Here is a 19305-nt window from a genome sequence, read left to right as displayed (position 1 = left end):
TGATTCTGGTCTCTGTTTCATTTATTTCTTCTCTGATCTTTGCTATTCTCCTCTTTCTCCTAACTTTTATTTCTTTTTTTTTCCAGTACCTTGAAGTATAAAGAAGATTATTTATTTGACATCTTCTTTTTTCTGAATTAAGGTATTTATTGTTACATGTTCCTCCCTTAGAACTACTTCTGTAATATCCTATAGGTTTTTGGTGTGTTGTGTTTCCATTTTCATTTGTTTGAAGATTTTTTTTTAAATTCCCTTATTTCTTCTTTGACCAGGTGGTTGTTAAAAAGTGTGTTTTTAAATTCTACATATCTGAATTTTCCAGCTTTCTTCTTGTTATTGACTTCTAGTTTCATACTATAATAGCTAGTAAAATCACTTAATATCAATGTAATCTCCTTAAATTTGCTCAGGCTTGCTTTGCAACCTATTATATGATCTATCTTGGAGAATGTTCCATGTGCTTGAGAAGAATGTGTATTTTGCTACTATTTGACAGAATGTTCTGCATTTAGTCTATTAGGTCTGTTTAGTCTAAGGTAGGATTCAGGTCCAATGTTTTTTTCTCAGTTTTTCCACCTGGATAATCAATTTATTGTTGAAAGTGGTGTATAGAAGTCCTCTACTATTATTGTATTGTTATCTATTTCTTCCTGAAGATCTCTTTCTATTTGCTTCATATCTGAAGGTACTCTAATTTGAATGCATAAATATTTATAATTGTTATATGTTCTTGATGAATTGACTCCTTTATTATTTTATAATGACCTTCTTTGTCTCTTGTTACCATTTTTGGCTTAAAGTATATTTTGTATGATATAAGTATAGCTACCTCTGCTCTCTTTTGTTTTCCATTTTCATGGAGTATTATTTTTCATTGCTTCGCTTTGATACTGTTTGTCCTTAAAAGTAAAGTGAGTCTCCTATAGGTAATATATAAGTGGATCTTGTTTTTAATTCATCCAGCCATGCTGTATCTTTTCAATAGAGAATTCAATCCATTTATATTCAGAGTAATTATTAATAGGTAAGTTCTTATCAATGTCATCTTCTCAGTGTTTGATGGCTTTTATATTTCCCATGTTCCTTTCTTCCTCTCTTGCTACTTTCCTTTGTGAATTGATGCTTTCCCATAGTGGTATACATTGTCACCCTTCTCTTTGCCTTTTGTATATCTACGGTAGATTTTTGTTTTGTGGTTACTACGATGTTTACATAAAACATCTCCAGATAAAATAGTCCACTTCACACTTATAACAGCTTAACTGTGATTACACACAATAACGCTATTCTTTTACTCCAACCTCCCTTTATGGGTTTGATTTCACAATTTACCTCTTTTAATATGGTGTATTCATTAACAAATTATTGTAGCTATAGCTTTTTTTTTTTTTCTTGTCTATCTAGGGCCACAAACATGGCATATAGAAGTTTCCAGGCCAGGAGTTGAATAGGAGCTGCAGCCACCAGCCCACCCCATAGCCACAGCAACACAGTATCCAAGCCAAGTCTGCAACCTACACCAGAGTTGATGGCAATGCTGGCCTCTTAACCTGCTGAGTGAGGCCGGGGATCAAGCCCACATCCTCATGGATATCAGTCAGGTTCATTACTACTGAGCCACAATGGGAAATCCTACTATAGTTATTTTTAAGACTCTTGGTTTTTAGCTTTTATAGTAAAGTGGTTAACATTTTACCACATTAAGTACAAGAGTATTCTGAATATAAATTTATACTTACATATATCAATGTTTTGTATGTTTTCATGTTACTAATTAGTGCCCTTTGATTTTAGCTGGAAGAACTCTTTTTGGTATTTCTTGTAAGGCAGATCTAGTACTGATGAATTTTTTAGCTTTTCTTTGTCTGGGAAAGTCTTTATCTCTTGATTTGTGAAGGACAGTTTTGCCAAGTTAAGCATTTTTAGTTGACAATGTTTTTCTTTCAACACTTTGAATATATCATACCATTCATTCATGGCCTATAAAGCTTTGGCTAAGAAATCTATTGATAGCCTTATGAAAGTTCCTTTGTAAGTCACAGGCTTGTGATTTTCCTACAGCTTTTATGATTGCTTCTTTATCTTTTTTTGGCCATGCCCACAGCATATGGAAGTTCCCAGGCTAGGGACTGAACCTCAACCACAGCAGTGACCCAAGCCAATGCAGTGATGACACCAGATCTTTAACCCACTGCACCACAAGGAACTCCTCTTTGTCTTTGAATTTTGACAGTTTATTATTAAATGTTTTTGAGAAGATCTCTTTAAGTTAAATTTGGTGACTTATAAGTTTCATAAACTTGGATATCCAAATCTCTCCCCAGATTTTCAATTATTTCTATCATTGTTTCTTTAAATTAGATTTCTGCCCCCCATCTTCTTCTGGAACTCTAATAATTCATATATTGTTTCTTTGGATAATATCCCATATGTTACAATGGTTTTCTTCACTCTTTAATTTTAAAAAAAATTAATTCTTGACTGACTGGATAATTTCAAAGTTCCTGTCTTCTAGCTCAGAGATTCTGCCTTCTGTTTGATCCATTCTGCTATTGATGCTATTATATTTTTCATCTTATTCACAGTATTCATTAGTTCTGGATTTTTTGGTTTGGTTTTCTTTTTAAAAAGTCTATCTCTTTGTTAAACTCATTTTGTGTATTATTGTCCTAATTTCTTGAGTTATTTTTCTGTGTTTTCTTGCAGCTCATTGAGTTTCATTAAAATAACTTTTTAAACTTTTTATTGGATAAAGAGAGGATCCACACAACTTTGGGTTTGGTTACTGGGAGATTATTGTGATCCTTTGGTGGTATCATGTTATCTTGATTTTCCATGTTCCTTGAATCCTGTGTCACTGTATTCATTTGTGAAGTAGCAGTCACCTCCTGCAGTTCTTATCAACTGCCTTCTACTCCAATATGTCCAAACTTGTAGTTTGTCTGAAGTATGTTTCAACATCTTCTCTGAAAACCTAGATTTCCACAAAGGCTTGTTTCATCTATAATAACTGCCTAAGATGATGTATTCTAGGGGATCTGGGCCCATGGCCATGTGGGACTGGAGATATTTCATGGCTATGGCAGTGTTCAGAACCAGGGCTGAAGTCAGTCTGCCTATCACTTGACACACAGTTGGACAAGACTCCTCCTGGGTATCTTGGCATTTGGTGCTGGATCCCACAGCAACCTCAATAGTAGTTCTGTCCATGGATGGATGCCGACATTTTCTTGGAGGAAGAAGGAAAAATGAGGACCATCTTATGGTTCCATGCTGACATTACTTCAATTCTTATTTCTATCCCTATAGCTTAAGTTGCCTGTTTTCGAACTGTATAAAAGTCCAGTGATCTTTTATGTATTACTTTTACTCTTCAATGTAAAAAAATGCTGAGGTTCATTCATGTTGAGTGTTTCAGCAGTTTATTCTTTTTTATTGCTGAATAGTGCTCCACTACATGAACAAAACATATTTGCTTACAATTTCTCTTGTAAAGGAACATTGAGTTGTTTTCAGTTTGGGGAAAATATGAATTAAGATTCAATTAACATTATTTATCAAGCATTTCTATGGGTATATTTTCATTTATCTTGGGTAAATACCTAGGAATGGGATTTCTGAGTAATGGCATAAGTATATGTTTAATGTCATTAACAAAACTGCCAAATGTCTATCTATAGGAATTGTTTTTACACTCTCATCAACACAGGTGAAAATAGTTGCTCTGCATCCTTGCCAATAACTGTATCACTAGACATTAGTACCAGCCATTCTACTGAGTGGTAAAGGGTATCTCATTATGTTTTGTTGCTTTAATTTGTGTTTTCCAGATGACTAATAATGTGAAAAATAATTGAATGCCTTTACTGGCTACATCTACATCTTCTTTTGTGAGATGTCTCTTTAAGTATTTTGTCCACTTTTTATTTGGTGTTTGACTTTTAATTGTTGATTTGTATCTGGATATAGGACAGTTGTCAGATATATGTAAAATTTTTTTTTTTTGGCTTATGTCTTGCACTTATATTTTCTTAATAGGTCTTTTGGTAACAGAAGTTTTTAATTTTGATAAAGTCCAATTTATTATCTTTGTTGTTGTTGATTTGTGGTTAGTGATTTAGGGTCATAATCTTTTCCTCCCCTAATATGCTTTAATATATATTCCCATATTTTCTGCTAAATTATCAAAAGTTTCATGTTTTCATCTTCAAAATTCATATTTTTAAAGATTCATTATTATAGAGTTTTGTTTTCCTATACATTTTTAAAACATATGGTCAATTTATACAAAATATTTGATGAGGTTTTAACTGGAACTATCTATAGATTGAATTGAGGAAAATAAGATATTTTAACAATGTTGAATTTTTATAGTATATCATTTCATGAATTTTTCACTGATTATTAAATTTCATTTTCAATAATTTCTCTCAGTTATAATTTGCAGGGTTTTTTTTTCTTTTTAGAGCTCATCTGTAGCATATGGAAGTTCTCAGGCTAGGAGTGAAACCAGAGCTGCACTCACTGGCCTATGCCCTAGCCACAGCAATGCCACATCTAAGCTTCATCTGTGACCTAGGCTGCAGCTTGTGGCAACACTAATTCCTTAGCACACTGAGAAAGGCCTGGGATCAAATCCACATCCTCATTTATACTAGTTGAGTTCTTAATCTGCTGAGCCACAACAGAAACTCCAATTTTCATTTTTTTGTTTAAAAGTCTTACACATCTTTCATCATTATTTTAAGTATTTTTTGTTTTTTGATGTTACTATAATGGAATAGCTTTTTATAGCTTTCCAATTGTTGGGTAATATTAGAAATACAAAGATTTATATACTAATATACAAAACATACATACAACTTTTGTATGTTAACCCTTTATACTGTTATAATGCTGAAATCACTTATTATTTCTAGTAATTATTTTGTAGTTTCCCAATCTATGTAAAAAAAATTTTGTTCACAAATAAAGACAGCTTGCCTCCCATCTTCCATGCAATTATTATGCCATTTATTTCTTTTTCCTACTTTATTGCACTGGGTAGCACATTCAGTGAAATGTTGAACAGAACTGGAGAGAGTGTACATTCTTTCCTGTTCACAGTCTTAACAAGGAAGTATAAATCATTCACAAATATGTATTATGTTAGTTATAGGATTATTATAATTGCTTTTTACAAGACTGAAAAAATTAACTTCTGTTTCCACTTCATCAAGAGCTTTATAATGATGGAATATTGGATTTTGTCAAGTACCTTTTATTGTTGAGACAAACCCTTTCCTTTATAATTTTCTTAATGGTGTGAATCTCATTGTTTCAGTTTTGAAAAACAACAAAAGTAGCACTCTTAAGATAAACCTTATTTGTTAATAATGTATTGTTATATTTAACTTACTTTTTTTTTTGCTAAGTTTTGGTACTATGTTCATGACAGTCTTTGATCTGTTCTTTCCTTTTACTATTAATGTCAGATTTTGGCATCAAGGTTAAGCTAGCTTCACAAAATGTATTGGCAAGTGTTCCCATCTCCTCTATTTTTTGATATATTGTACATGAGGTTGATTTATGTGTTCTTTACATATATGACAGAATTAATCAATGAAACTCTCTGGGCTGTATTTTCTTTCTAGAAGATTTTTATTTTATTTTATTTTTTCCATTGTTACTTTAATTTTTATTTTTAAGAACAGGAAATTGAATTTTTTTTATTTTTCCCACTGTACAGCAAGGGGGTCAAGTTATCCTTACATGTATACATTACAATTACATTTTTTCCCCCATCCTTTCTTCTGTTGCAACATGAGTGTCTAGACAAAGTTCTCAATGCTATTCAGCAGGATCTCCTTGTAAATCTATTCTAAGTTGTGTCTGATAAGCCCAAGCTCCCGATCCCTCCCACTCCCTCCCCCTCTCATCAGGCAGCCACAAGTCTCTTCTCCAAGTCCATGATTTTCTTTTCTGAGGAGATGTTCATTTGTGCTGGATATTAGATTCCAGTTATAAGTGATATCATATGGTATTTGTCTTTGTCTTTCTGGCTCATTTCACTCAGTATGAGATTCTCTAGTTCCATCCATGTTGCTGCAAATGGCATGATGTCATCCTTTTTTTATGGCTGAGTAGTATTCCATTGTGTATATATACATCACACCTTCCTAATCCAATCATCTGTCGATGGACATTTGGGTTGTTTCCATGTCCTGGCTATTGTGAATAGTGCTGCAATGAACATGCGGGTGCATGTGTCTCTTTTAAGTAGAGTTTTGTCCGGAAAGATGCCCAAGAGTGGGATTGGGGGATCATATGGAAGTTCTATGTATAGATTTCTAAGGTATCTCCAAAGTGTTCTCCATAGTGGCTTTACCAGTTTACATTCCCACCAACAGTGCAAGAGGGTTCCCTTTTCTCCACAGCCCCTCCAGCACTTGATATTTCTGGACTTATTAATTTTCTAGAATCTTACAGCCTGCCAAAACTGAATCAAAAAGAAACAGACCAACTGAACAAACTGATCACTAAAAATGAAATTGAAGAGGTCATAAAATCACTCCCTACAAATAAAAGTCCAGGACCAGATGGCTTCACAGGTGAATTCTATCAAACATATAAAGAGGAATTGGTGCCCATCCTCCTTAAACTCTTTCAAAAGTTTGAAGAAGAAGGAATACTCCCAAAGACATTCTAGGAGGCCACCATCACCCTCATTCCAAAACCAGACAGAGATACCACCAAAAAAGAAAACTATCGCCCAATATCATTGATGAATATAGATGCAAAAATTCTCAACAAAATCTTAGCCAACCAAATCCAACAACATATCAAAAAAATTATACACCATGACCAGGTTGGGTTCATCCCAGGTTCTCAAGGATGGTTCAACATATGCAAATCAATCAGCATCATACACTACATTAACAAAAAAAAAAGTCAAAAAATCATATGATCATCTCAATAGACGCAGAAAAAGCATTTGCAAAGTTCAACATCCATTCATGATCAAGACCCTCGCCAAAGTAGGTATGGAGGGAACATTGCTGAATATAATCAAAGCCATTTATGATAAACCCACAGCAAACATAATCCTCAATGGGGAAAAACTGAAAGCCTTCTCCCTCAAATCTGGAACAAGACAGGGATGCCCACTCTCACCACTGCTCTTCAACATAGTGTTGGAAGTCCTAGCCACAGCAATTAGACAACCAAAAGAAATAAAAGGCATCCATATAGGAAGAGAAGAGATCAAACTGTCACTGCATGCAGATGACATGATACTATACATAGAAAACCCTAAGGACTCAACCCCAAAACTACTTGAACTACTCAACAAATTCAGCAAAGTAGCAGGATATAAGATTAACATTCAGAAGTCAGTTGCATTTCTGTATACCAGCAATGAAATATTAGAAAAGGAATACAAAAATACGATACCTTTTAAAATTGCACCTCACAAAATCAAATACCTCGGAATACACCTGACCAAGGAGGTAAAGGACTTATGTGCCAAGAACTATAAAACTTTAATCAAAGAAATCAAAGAAGATGTAAAGAAATGGAAAGATACTCCATGTTCCTGGATTGAAAAAATCAATATTGTAAAAATGGCCATACTACCCAAAGCAATCTACGGATTCAATGCAATCCCTATCAAATTACCCACGACATTTTTCACAGAAGTAGAACAAACAATCCAAACATTTATATGGAACCACAAAAGACCCAGAATTGCCAAAGCAATCCTGAGAAACAAAAACCAAGCAGGAGGCATCACTCTCCCAGACTTCAAGAAATACTACAAAGCCACAGTCATCAAAACAGTGTGGTACTGGTATCAAAACAGACAGACAGACCAATGGAACAGAATAGAGAATCCGGATATAAACCCTGACACCTATGGTCAATTAATCTTTGACAAGGGAGGCAAGAACATAAAATGGGAAAAAGAAAGTCTATTCAGCAAGCATTGTGGGGAAACCTGGACAGCTGCATGCAAAGCAATGAAACTAGAACACACCCTCACACCATGCACAAAAATAAACTCAAAATGGCTGAAAGACTCAAATATAAGACAAGACACCATCAAATTCCTAGAAGAAAACATAGGCAAAACACTCTCTGACATCAACATCATGAATATTTTCTCAGGTCAGTCTCCCAAAGCAATAGAAATTAGAGCAAAAATAAACCCATGGGACCTAATCAAACTGAAAAGCTTTTGCACAGCAAAGTAAACCCAAAAGAAAACAAAAAGACAACTTACACAATGGGAGAAAATAGTTTCAAATGATGCAAACGACAAGGGCTTAATCTCTAGAATATATAAACAATTTATACAACCCAACAGCAAAGAAGCCAATCAATCAATGGAAAATGGGCAAAAGACCTGAATAGACATTTCTCCAAAGAAGATATACAGATGGCCAGCAAACACATGAAAAAATGCTCAACATCGCTGATTATAAGAGAAATGCAAATCAAAACTACCATGAGATACCACCTCACACCAGTCAGAATGGCCATCATTAATAAGTCCATAAGATTTTGATTTTAAAATTTAACTATGTCAACAAATATAGGACAATTTAGATTTTATATTTCATTGTGTTTAAGTTTTAGTAAGTTGTGTTTTCTTTTGCTGTTTATTTGTTTGCTTACGGCTGCACCTGCAATATGTGGATGTTACCTGGGCCAGCAGTCGAATTTGTGCTGCAGCTGCAGATCTATGCTACAGCCACAGCATACTGGATCCTTAACCAGCTGAGCAAGGCCAGGGATTGAACCACATCCCCAAAGATACCATGTCAGGTTCTTAACGCATTAAGCCACAATGGGAACTCTGTAAGTTGTGTTTTTAAAAAATATTTAAGAATGCGTGTGTGTGTGTGTGTGTGTGTGTGTGTGTGTGTGTGTGTGTGTGTGTGACTGGGTCACTTTGCTGCACAGCAGAAATTGGCAGAACATTGTAAATCAACTATACTAAATAAAAATATTAAAAAATAAAAAATAAAGGTATTTGAGTATTTCATTTAAATTTGTCAAATTTATTTGTATAAATTTTCTTACAATATTCCCTTACTATCCTTGCAATATCTATAGACTGTGTAGTGATAGCCTATCTTTTAATCCTAATTCTGGTAGTTTTAGTAGTTGTAAAAGTTTTTTTATGTTTTTATTATTTATTATCTTTGCTAGAGTTTATATTTTTAAAAAGCAAAATTTTATTGTGTTATTTATAGTGACTGCTTGCTTTGAACTTCATGTTTTCCTTTTAATTTACTTACTTTGATTTTAATTTACTCTTTTCTCACAAGCTTTTTATTTTTTTATTTTTTATTTATTTATTTTTTTGTCTTTTTGCTATTTCTTGGGCCGCTCCTACGGCATATGGAGGTTCCCAGGCTAGGGGTCCAATCGGAGCTGCAGCCACCGGCCTACGCCAGAGCCACAGCAACACAGGATCCGAGCCGCGTCTGCAACCTACACCACAGCTCTTGGCAACGCCAGATCGTTAACCCACTGAGCAAGGGCAGGGACCGAACCCGCAACCTCATGGTTCCTAGTTGGATTCGTTAACCACTGCGCCACGACGGGAACTCCTCACAAGCTTTTTAAATCGAGAAATTAAACCAGTAATTTTAAACCATTTTTCCTTTTTAATGTATAGCACAGCATGTGAAGCTATATATTTTCCTTTAAGCAGTGTTTTAACAGCATTCAACTGATATAGACATATTTAATTTTCCCTAACATTCAGTTTGAAATTCTTTACTTACCTATGATTCTTCTTTGATCCATGGTTTATACAGAAGAATGTTGTTCAATTTCAAATATTTGAGGATTTTTCATATATATTTTTGTTATTTATTTCTAACAATTCAGTTGTGTTCAGAGAATATCCTCTCTATAATTTCCATTTTTTAGAAGGCATTGAGACTTTGTTTATGGCCCAGCATATTATATCTCTTGCTGATTCTTCCACATGTATTTGAAAATAAAGTCTATTCTGCATTTATTAGGTCCATTGATCTATAAATATCAATTAGGTTATGTTAGTTGATAGGCTGTTGAAAATTTCTATATTTTTATTCTTAACTACAGAGAAGGGCAATGTAATCTCCAGTTATAATTATGGATCTACCTATTTGTCCCATTAGTTCTGTCAGTTTTTGTTTTAAAGTAATCTGAAACACTATTATCACATGGATATACATTTGCAACCATTATGTATTTTTGATTAATTGGCTCTTTAGAATTATGAATTAGTCTTCTTAATTTCTGCTAATACTCCTTGTCTTAGACTACTTCGTCTGATATTAACATACTCCCAGTTACTTTTATATGTTACTTTTTGCATGTTAATTTTTTTTCCATCCTCCTTCTTTCTTCAGAGTCTTTATTATTAAAATATTTTTTGTAACCAGCAAAGGGTTGTTTTTTCTTTTTCATCCATTCTTATAATTGGAGTGTCCCGTCCATATACATGTACCATAATTTTCTACATAGTAGTGTTTATGTCTACCATTTTGGTGTTTTGTGTTCTCACTATCTCATCTGGCTTTTGCTCCTCTCTCTTTTTCTGATTCTTTTATGTTAAATAAATATTTTAACACTCCATTTTAATTCAATTATTAACATTTTAAGCTATGTATTTTTTATTATAATATGCATCCTAAATTATCATAGTCTCCTTTGAATTAATATTTTACATAAAATAAACAGAAAGTTAAATAAAAAGGTAATCTTTTATTTATCTACATTTTCACTGTTTCCTTTGCCTTTTATTCTTTTCTGTAGAATTGAGTTTCTTTCTGTTGTGAGGGTGGAGCAATTTGGTTTACTCTTAGTCCTAGGGTGCATCCTCACTTCAGAATGTGTTTTTTAGTCTAAAGGATGGTTCTTAATTCAGTGTATGGTCTTCAATCTTTAGGCTGGTCTTCATGTGGCCTCTCCACTCTGACTGGGACCAAAATCTAAAATTTTACAGCCCTCTACAACTTCTGGCATTTTTGTTCAGCTCTTAGACCCAAAACAATCATTCTTGGCTTAGCCTTATAGATCTTGCTTTGTGAATGCACATCTCAACCCTTGACGAACTGTACAGAATGCTCACAGACTTGTACCTGCTGTCCCCCCACCTCCACCCCTGGCTTCCTATTCTCTGGTAACATGCTTCACAAATTCCAGATGCTCCAGCAACCCTTATCCCCCATGTCTGCACTCTCAATCCAGTAGTCTTCTTGGCTTCTACCTCTTTAATGGAGTAGAAGGTGTGACAAGTGAGACAGGTCTCATGTTTTTTGGGTTTTTTTCCCCCCCCAGGGATCATATTTTCCCTCTCTTTGTTGCCCAGTTCTAAAAACAACTGTCTTACATATTTTGTTCAGTTTTATAGTAATTTATAGTAAGAAGGTGAGTCTAATACTAGATATTCTACCATAGCTGGATATACAATTCCCAGTGATTTACTATTTTGAAATAAACAAAACAGATTCAAAATTATTCACATAATAAGGACACTTTCTAAAATCTGAACATGAAGTTTCAGTGTATTAGATTCAGTTATAAAGGTTATAATACTATGAATAAACCATGGACATACCTTGAGATTGTGCCCTGAAGGTAACTCACCTGTCATATGGGTCATGAAGAGAAGGGTGAGGGCTGCTCCTACAGAGGGAGGCAGAGTGTTCTTCTTCCCCAAAATATATCCAAAGTTACCTATAGGAACATTAGAAATAAGCTGTATAATAATGTTATTGTTGCCCTATTAGAGTTCCAGTGTTTCTTCTGCAGTTGCTTATTTTGAGTTCTATGTAAATTTTCAGGGATTAAATGTCACCACAATACATGCAAATTGGGAGACAAATTTACATTTTTAATATTTCATTTACAACATTTCAGAGAAGCTGACTCTTATGAGACCAATAAATTAAGTATCCACAAAGTTCAGGTTGAGGACTGCTTCTGTATGCAGTTAGTTCCAACAATTCTCATTATGCTTCAGTATGATCATCCTTTGCTCCTGGCTTTCCACTCTGTTTCCGCTCCCTGGAACATCATTTCTGTTTATTCCTGGGTCCATTATCCAATAGTTGATTTCACTGATTTTCTTATTTCATGGAGAGTGATACTAAATAATTTGTTCATTCAACCGACAGAATCGTAAGATAGGGATCTTCCAGCTACTGGAGACAGAGCAGTGAATGCAAAGTCAAATTACCTGCTCTTCTGGAATTCACAATCCAATGGAATCAGACCAACCAAGAAACTACACCACCATGAATTTCATCAAGTAGGAAGGCTAACCATGAGTGCTAGAGAGGAATTCCTTCACTGATGAAACTGCAGCAGATTATAATTTACTTGCTTCTCTCCCAGAGGTGTAGGTTTTATCAGAGAATCAACATTGGTGGTAAGTCCATGGGGAGGGTTAAAAGTCCTCTTTATGTGTTTTTGCTCTAATTAACCACTTTGATAAACACATTCAGGAGCACTTCTGCTCTGACATAAAACTTTGGTTGTTCTATGGTCACACAGTATATGTTTTAAAGGGGGCTGAGGTGTGTATTACATGTCACCAAAGTGGACACTTTTATCTACTTTGCTCCCTTCACACTCTGCTTGAATTTAAATAATTTGGAGCTTAGAAAAACTGAAAACTTTTTTAAGACATGCTGTATCTTCACTCTGATGGTCAGAAATACACCTTAAATATTCTAGTGATTTGTGGCATATACATACATTAACACCAGAGTAATCTTGTGCTACTTCAAGACAGGTAATAGTGTTGAATTTTTCTTTTTTCAGAAATGAAATACTTCCCCATGAGTGAAATTTCCAAATAACTCCTATTTATCAAAATAAGGATTGAAAATATTGAACTACTTTTGAAGGATATCTATCAAAATGATATTTTAATAAACAGTGCCATGAATATATCATACTTTATTAGCTCATTTATTGTTACACTTTCATACTAGAGATTACAACAGGACCAGCTGTTCTTCAGGCATGCTAAGCTGTTGATACTTCTGCTGTCTTTCTAACACCTCCTTCTTGTCCACCTAAAGATGTGTTAGTTTATAGAAGGTCTCCCCATACCCCACTCCTGAATAATCTCTCTGAATTTGTTTGTCAATAATACTAGTTTGCCAGGAAAAAAGATAATTAAAATAATTGAACAAATACTTTGCTTTTATAATTGTACAAAGACAATAGAATAGTAAAGTCACACAAGCTCTGGGAAATGTTTTTTATTCACTGTAGAGTGCAATGTTTATAACACATTTCTTTTTTTACTGAGGTAACACTGGTTTACAACATTATATAAATTTCATTTCTAAACATATTTTGACCTTTATACACACTACAGTGTGCTCACCACCAAATATTTAGTTTCCATTTGTCACCACACAGTTGATCCCCTTTACCCATTTCACTGTCATCCCTACACCTTTGCCTCTCGTAACAACTACTAAGTTTTCTGTTTCTATGCCTTGGTAAAATAATTATTTATTGATAAAGCATGGTTGTGTTTTGATTAATGGATGTAATGTTGATCTCTAGACATATAAACTTACACATATGCATTCTATATACATGTGTGCATATTATTATACATAAAGAGGTTATAATTACATGACCATTTTGTTAACACCTAAGTGCAAAGTAAAACTAGTTATATTTTTCAAAAAAGTTACTTTTTATAAGTAGTAATAAGACTGGCAAAAGGATTAAAGAAAAAGTAGGACAGACGTTAATATATTTATGCTAAGATTGGCATCCTTACCCTATCATTTTTAGAAATCTATCTTGAACTATATATTAAATTCTAGAGAATATTTATAATTTAAATAACATAAAAATAATAATTTATCTCATTTATGTTCTCAGTAGGGAGCTGGGAGCTGGATTGCAGTAATAAGCAGGAAACCAAACTTCAGTGCACATTACAGTTGACAATGGGTCATCTTAATTTTCACAACTTACCATATGGAACTTATTTTGGAGAAAAAAAATTTTTAAAATGTTTCTGACTCAATCTAAAAAAAAGTGTAACATGGATATTCTCCTCTGGTATGGTGATGACCTACAGTAAAATAGACCCATGGAGGCAGAACCCAAACCTGAAACCATCTGATAAGTGTGAGTCACTAGCAGATCTCCACATGGGGGTGATGGCATCAGGAACCCGCATCAGGAACCCCCAAGGACACTGTGTGCTCAGGTATCCACCTTACCAACCAGACCCCAAGGTGACAAAGGAGTCAGTAGTGTGTTCACCATAGCTTTTGGCATTAGGGGATACCTTAAGCTCTGCCCAGCTCCCCTGGATCCTTCTTACTTATTCTGTGTGTCCTCACAGCAGCTTCTTTTTTTTTTTTTTTTTTTTTTTTGTCTTTTTGCTATTTCTTTGGGCCGCTCCCGCGGCATATGGAGGTTCCCAGGCTAGGGGTCTAATCGGAGCTGTAGCCACTGGCCTACGCCAGAGCCACAGCAACGCAGGATCAGAGCCGCTTCTGCAACCTACACCACAGCTCGCGGCAACGCCGGATCGTTAACCCACTGAGCAAGGCCAGGGACCGAACCCGCAACCTCATGGTTCCTAGTCGGATTCGTTAACCACTGCGCCACGACGGGAACTCCGACAGCAGCTTCTTGATGACACCTGTTAACAGCTCATCCCAGCAACATTCTTCAGAGGATTGCCCTGAACTTCTAGGAACCACCTTCCTGAAAGCATCTTGAGTTTACCTAACCCCTGGAAGATTGGTAGCCACTGACTGACTGAAGACAGGGTAAAAAGCCTGATCTCTTGCCTGGAGGAAGAAAATACTCTGAAGTCTTTAATCTGCGAGCTCATGGGATCAGGCTGAGGCTAGAATAACACCTGAAATTGCTCTCTTGCTTAGGTTCTTCCTTCTCCCACCTCCTTACCTATTTCTCCTAGGAGCATTCTCCCTAATCATTTGTATACAAATCCTGGTCTAAGCATCTGCTTCTAGGAAACCGGGCATAAAATAATGGTAGTATATTCATAGCTATTCTTCTAATGCATATCACTCAAGAATCCAAAAAATAATTTTAAACACCATGCAGAGCATTAATTGCTAAATAACCAAAAAAAAAAAAAAAAAAAACAACCACAGTCTTGGGAAGGGGCAAGAATCTTTAGTTCTCTGACTGTCTTCAGGGACCATGGGAGGGTCTAAGAACTATTGTCAGAACTGAGAAGTAAGGAGAAGGGAAGACAAGGGGGATGAATTAATAAGGTAGAGAAAAAGTTCAAACCACGATTGAAGAAACAATCTTTGGAGTTCCCGTCGTGGCGCAGTGGTTAGCGAATCCGACTAGGGTTCATGGTTATGAAGTTGCGGGTTTGGTCCCTGGCCTTGCTCAGTGGGTTAACGATCCGGCGTTGCTGCGAGCTGTGGTGTAGGTTGCAGAAGCGGCTCGGATCCTGCGTTGCTGTGGCTCTGGCGTAGGCCAGGGGCTACAGCTCCGATTAGACCCCTAGCCTGGGAACCTCCATATGCCGTGGGAGCGGCCTAAAGAGATAGCAAAAAGACAAAAAAAGAAAAAGAAAAAAAAAAGAAACAATCTTTGAGCATCACCAATATGTCAGGCTTTATTCTAGCCATGTGCTTCCTGACTGCTTCCTCCACTGCTGCTTGTTGCTTGGTCTTCCAAGTACATATTTCATGTTTTGACTCGATTAAATTCAATGTAAATGCTGACTATCCTGACTTCATCTATCAAGGTTTGGATGCAGCTCAAACACAACATAGAAAATAAACCCCTATTCTGAATTTTTACTTCTTATAGCCACACTGAGACACTATGTCTATAGAAACAGCAGAGCACCTTCTCTCTTCCTCACTTTAAAAATCTGATTTTAATCACTTACTGCTTTGTACATACTCTTTTCTAGATATACCACATAGAAGTTTGTTTTTCAGAGAGGACTGGATGAGGAGTTGGCCATTTAGGTTATAATTATAAAAGATTATACTGTGCTCATAAAAATGTTACAAACATACTTTTAAACAATTGTAAACATTTAACATATAAACGAACAACTCTTTGATGTAGGACCGACAGCTTTTCTTTGACTACAGGTCCATGATTAGAGTTCTATTTCTTGCACAAACCACATCCATAATATACTGTCCACAATTTCCATTTTCACATTTTTAAATGAAAAAAACTCTAAAAAAATTTACAAAGCAATCTAAGTCTAGAATTTGTTTAATTTTTATGAATTATTTTTGCCCTTATCTATTCTAATACAACTTTCTGTGACTAACAGTTATTGAGTCTGTGCAAAGCATTCAATTTATTTTTATAGGCAAAGCAAAACTCTTTTTTTACTTTCATACTTGTGTACTATCTCAGTTATTATTCACAGTTTGAATATTATTTAAATTATAAAATTACAATAACAAGTATAACTGACATAAAAGGTTTGGGAACAAATAACTGAATTGATGGAAAAATAATATTTTGGTCATTTTAGGGATTAGCGAGGGAATGAAGTGTCCTGTGGGAATCAGTTTGCTCTACAGAAGGAACTGAGAGGGTCAGTTATTTTGGGAAATTGCTTATATGAAGATAAGTGAAGAAAGATTCTATGGAATACGCTCTTGACTTTGGAAGAGCAAGATGGAAAGCACTAGGAATGGCTGTACAGAAAGAAGTGGAGCAGAACTGCTGGATATAGCATCCTCTTAGAAACAGTGAATAATTACTGGGAATACTCTAGCCAAAACACCTAGAAAACCAAACTTGCACCAGCTGATCACAAGCTCCAGTTCACACACAAAACACAGTCCAACACTCTTGTTTCATCATAAGATTACTGACACCATTTCAAAGAAAGACCTATCATTTGTATATTGATGTTAAAGTTCTAGAAAGGTTCTCCCTAAATTGCTTCTTTAAATCCCACAATTACTGACTTATGCATTGTCTTCATTCTCTTTCCTCTTGGGCTGTTTTGTTAATTTCTTTTTTTTGGGGGGGGTGTTTTGTTTGTTTTTTGGCCACACCCGTGGCATATGGAAATTCCCAGACCAGGGATCAAATCTGAGCTGCAGCTGTGACCTATGCCACAGCTGTGGCAACCCCAGATTCCTAACCCACTGCACCAACCTGGGGATTGAACCCAAGCTGCTAGAGTGACAACACTGGATCTTTAATCCATGACACCACAGTGGGAACTTCCTCTTTTGTTAATTTCTAATTCTCCTGATCATTGTAGCATATTAAATTCCTAAGTACCTTCCCGAAAGAATTTATCAAATTCCTCTATGAAAAGGCCTCAGACAGTATGAGTATCTGCAGTGACTCTTTGTGTGTTGGGATGGCTAACAGGAGAGAAGATCTAGAAAAAGGCTTAGAAAAGAAAAGGAAGATTGTTTGTTCTAGTTCTAGGAAAAATGTCATACGTAATTTTATAGAGTTTGCATTGAATCTGTAGATTGCTTTGGGTAGTATAGCCATTTTTACAATATTAATTTTTCCAACCCAGGAGCATGGAGTAACTTTCCATTTCTTTACATCTTCTTTAATTTCCTTGATTAATGTTTTATAGTTCTTGGCATATAAGTCTTTTACCTCCTTGGTCAGGCGTATTCTCAGGTATTTGATTTTTTGGGGTGCAATTTTAAAAGGCATTGTATTTCTGTATTCATTCTCTAATATTTCATTGTTAGTATATAGAAATGTGACTGATTTCTTTTTTTTATTTTGTCATAATTTTACTTATTTATTTTTCTTATTTTTTTCTTTTGTTATATAATGATTTTTATTTTTTTCCATTATAGCTGATTTCCAGTGTTCTATCAGTTTTCTACTGTACAGCATGGTGATCCAGTTACACATACATGTATACATTCATTTTTCTCACATTATCAGGCTCTATCATAAGTGACTAGACAAAGTTCCCACATAATTTTAAAATAAATCCCACACACCATGTCGCATCATTTCACAAATATTACAGTACTTGTCTCTAAATGATTAAGGACTTTTAAATACACACTTTCATTGGCATTACATCAATAATAATTCCTTAACAACAATAATAAAAATTAATGTTGTTAATTTCTTAACAATAATTATTATAAATAATGTTGTTAATTCCTTAACGATAACAATAATAATAACAATAATTCCTTAAAATTAGCAAACATCTAGTTAATCTTGATGTTTGTTAATCTAGTAGTCGAAAACATTACTTCCAGTGGTCCCATTACAGTAATACTTTTAAAATTTTTGAGTCAGGACCTAAATGTAATCTGCATATTAAATTTGGTAATATGCCTAAGTTTTGTGGGGTTTTTTTTTTTTTGGTTTTTGGTTGTTTTTTTTTTTTTAGCTTTGTAGGGCCACACCTGCGGCATGTGGAGGTTTCTAGGCTAGGGGTCTAATTGGAGCTATAGCTGCCAGCCTAGACCAGAAATGTGGCTGATTCCTGAGTGTGAATCTTATATCCTGCTACTTTGCTGAATTTTTGATCAGTTCAATAGTTTTTGACATTTTTCACAGAACTAGAACAAACAATCCAAAAATTTATATGGAATCACAAAAGACCCAGAATTGTCAAAGCAATTCTGAAGAACAAAAACCAAGTAGGAGGCATAACTATCCCTGACTTCAGGCAATATTACAAAGCCACAGTCATCAAGACAGTGTGGTACTGGTATCAAAACAGACAGACAGACCAATGGAACAGAATAGAGAACCCAGAAATAAACCCTGACACCTATGGTCAATTAATCTTTAACAAAGGAGGCAAGAACATCAAATGAGAAAGAGAAAGTCTATTCATCAAGCATTGTGGGGAAACCTGGACAGCTGCATGCAAAGCAATGAAACTAGAACACACCCTCACACCATGCACCAAAATAAACTCAAAATGGCTGAAAGACTCAAATATAAGACAAGACACCATCAAACTCCTGGAAGAGAACATAGGCAAAACACTCTCTGACATCAACCTCATAAATAGTTTCTCAGGTCAGTCTCCCAAAGCAACAGAAGTAAGAGCAAAAATAAACCAATGGGACCCAATCAAACTGACAAGCTTTTGCACAGCAAAGGAAACCAAAAAGAAAACAAAAAACAACTTACAGAATGGGAGAAAATGTTTCAAATGATGCAACGGACAAGGGCCTAATCTCTAGAATATACAAGCAATTTAGACAACTCAACACCAAAAAAGCCAACAACCCAATGGAAAAAATTGGCAAAAGACCTAAATAGACAATTCTCCAAAGAAGATATACAGATGGCCAACAGGCA

The 19305-nt window shown here is 35.1% G+C and overlaps 1 protein-coding gene across 11 annotated transcripts in view; it reads right to left on the bottom strand.

The window, feature by feature from the left end:
* LOC106506183 (uncharacterized) overlaps positions 1 to 19305 on the bottom strand; it is a 777071-nt gene that overhangs the window by 438720 nt on the left and 319046 nt on the right. For 9 of the 11 annotated variants that reach the window (XR_014830562.1, XR_014830570.1, XR_014830574.1 and 6 more), the window contains one exon: positions 11629 to 11718. The gene's annotated coding sequence lies outside the window, so the exon portion shown is untranslated. Of the gene's footprint in view, positions 1 to 9773; positions 10027 to 11599; positions 11719 to 19305 lie in introns of all 11 variants that reach the window. The other 2 variants (XM_085001349.1, XR_014830560.1) reach the window with 2 other exon arrangements.

Source organism: Sus scrofa, chromosome 15, assembly GCF_054392235.1.
Source record: "Sus scrofa isolate SSC_HxYL_T2T_F1_AM1 chromosome 15, Sscrofa_HxYL_maternal_Yorkshire_Landrace_v2.0, whole genome shotgun sequence".
NCBI classification, from domain to species: Eukaryota; Metazoa; Chordata; class Mammalia; order Artiodactyla; family Suidae; genus Sus; species Sus scrofa.
The sequence above is the reverse complement of the archived record's forward strand: the minus strand, read 5'-3'. Positions and strand labels throughout refer to the sequence as shown.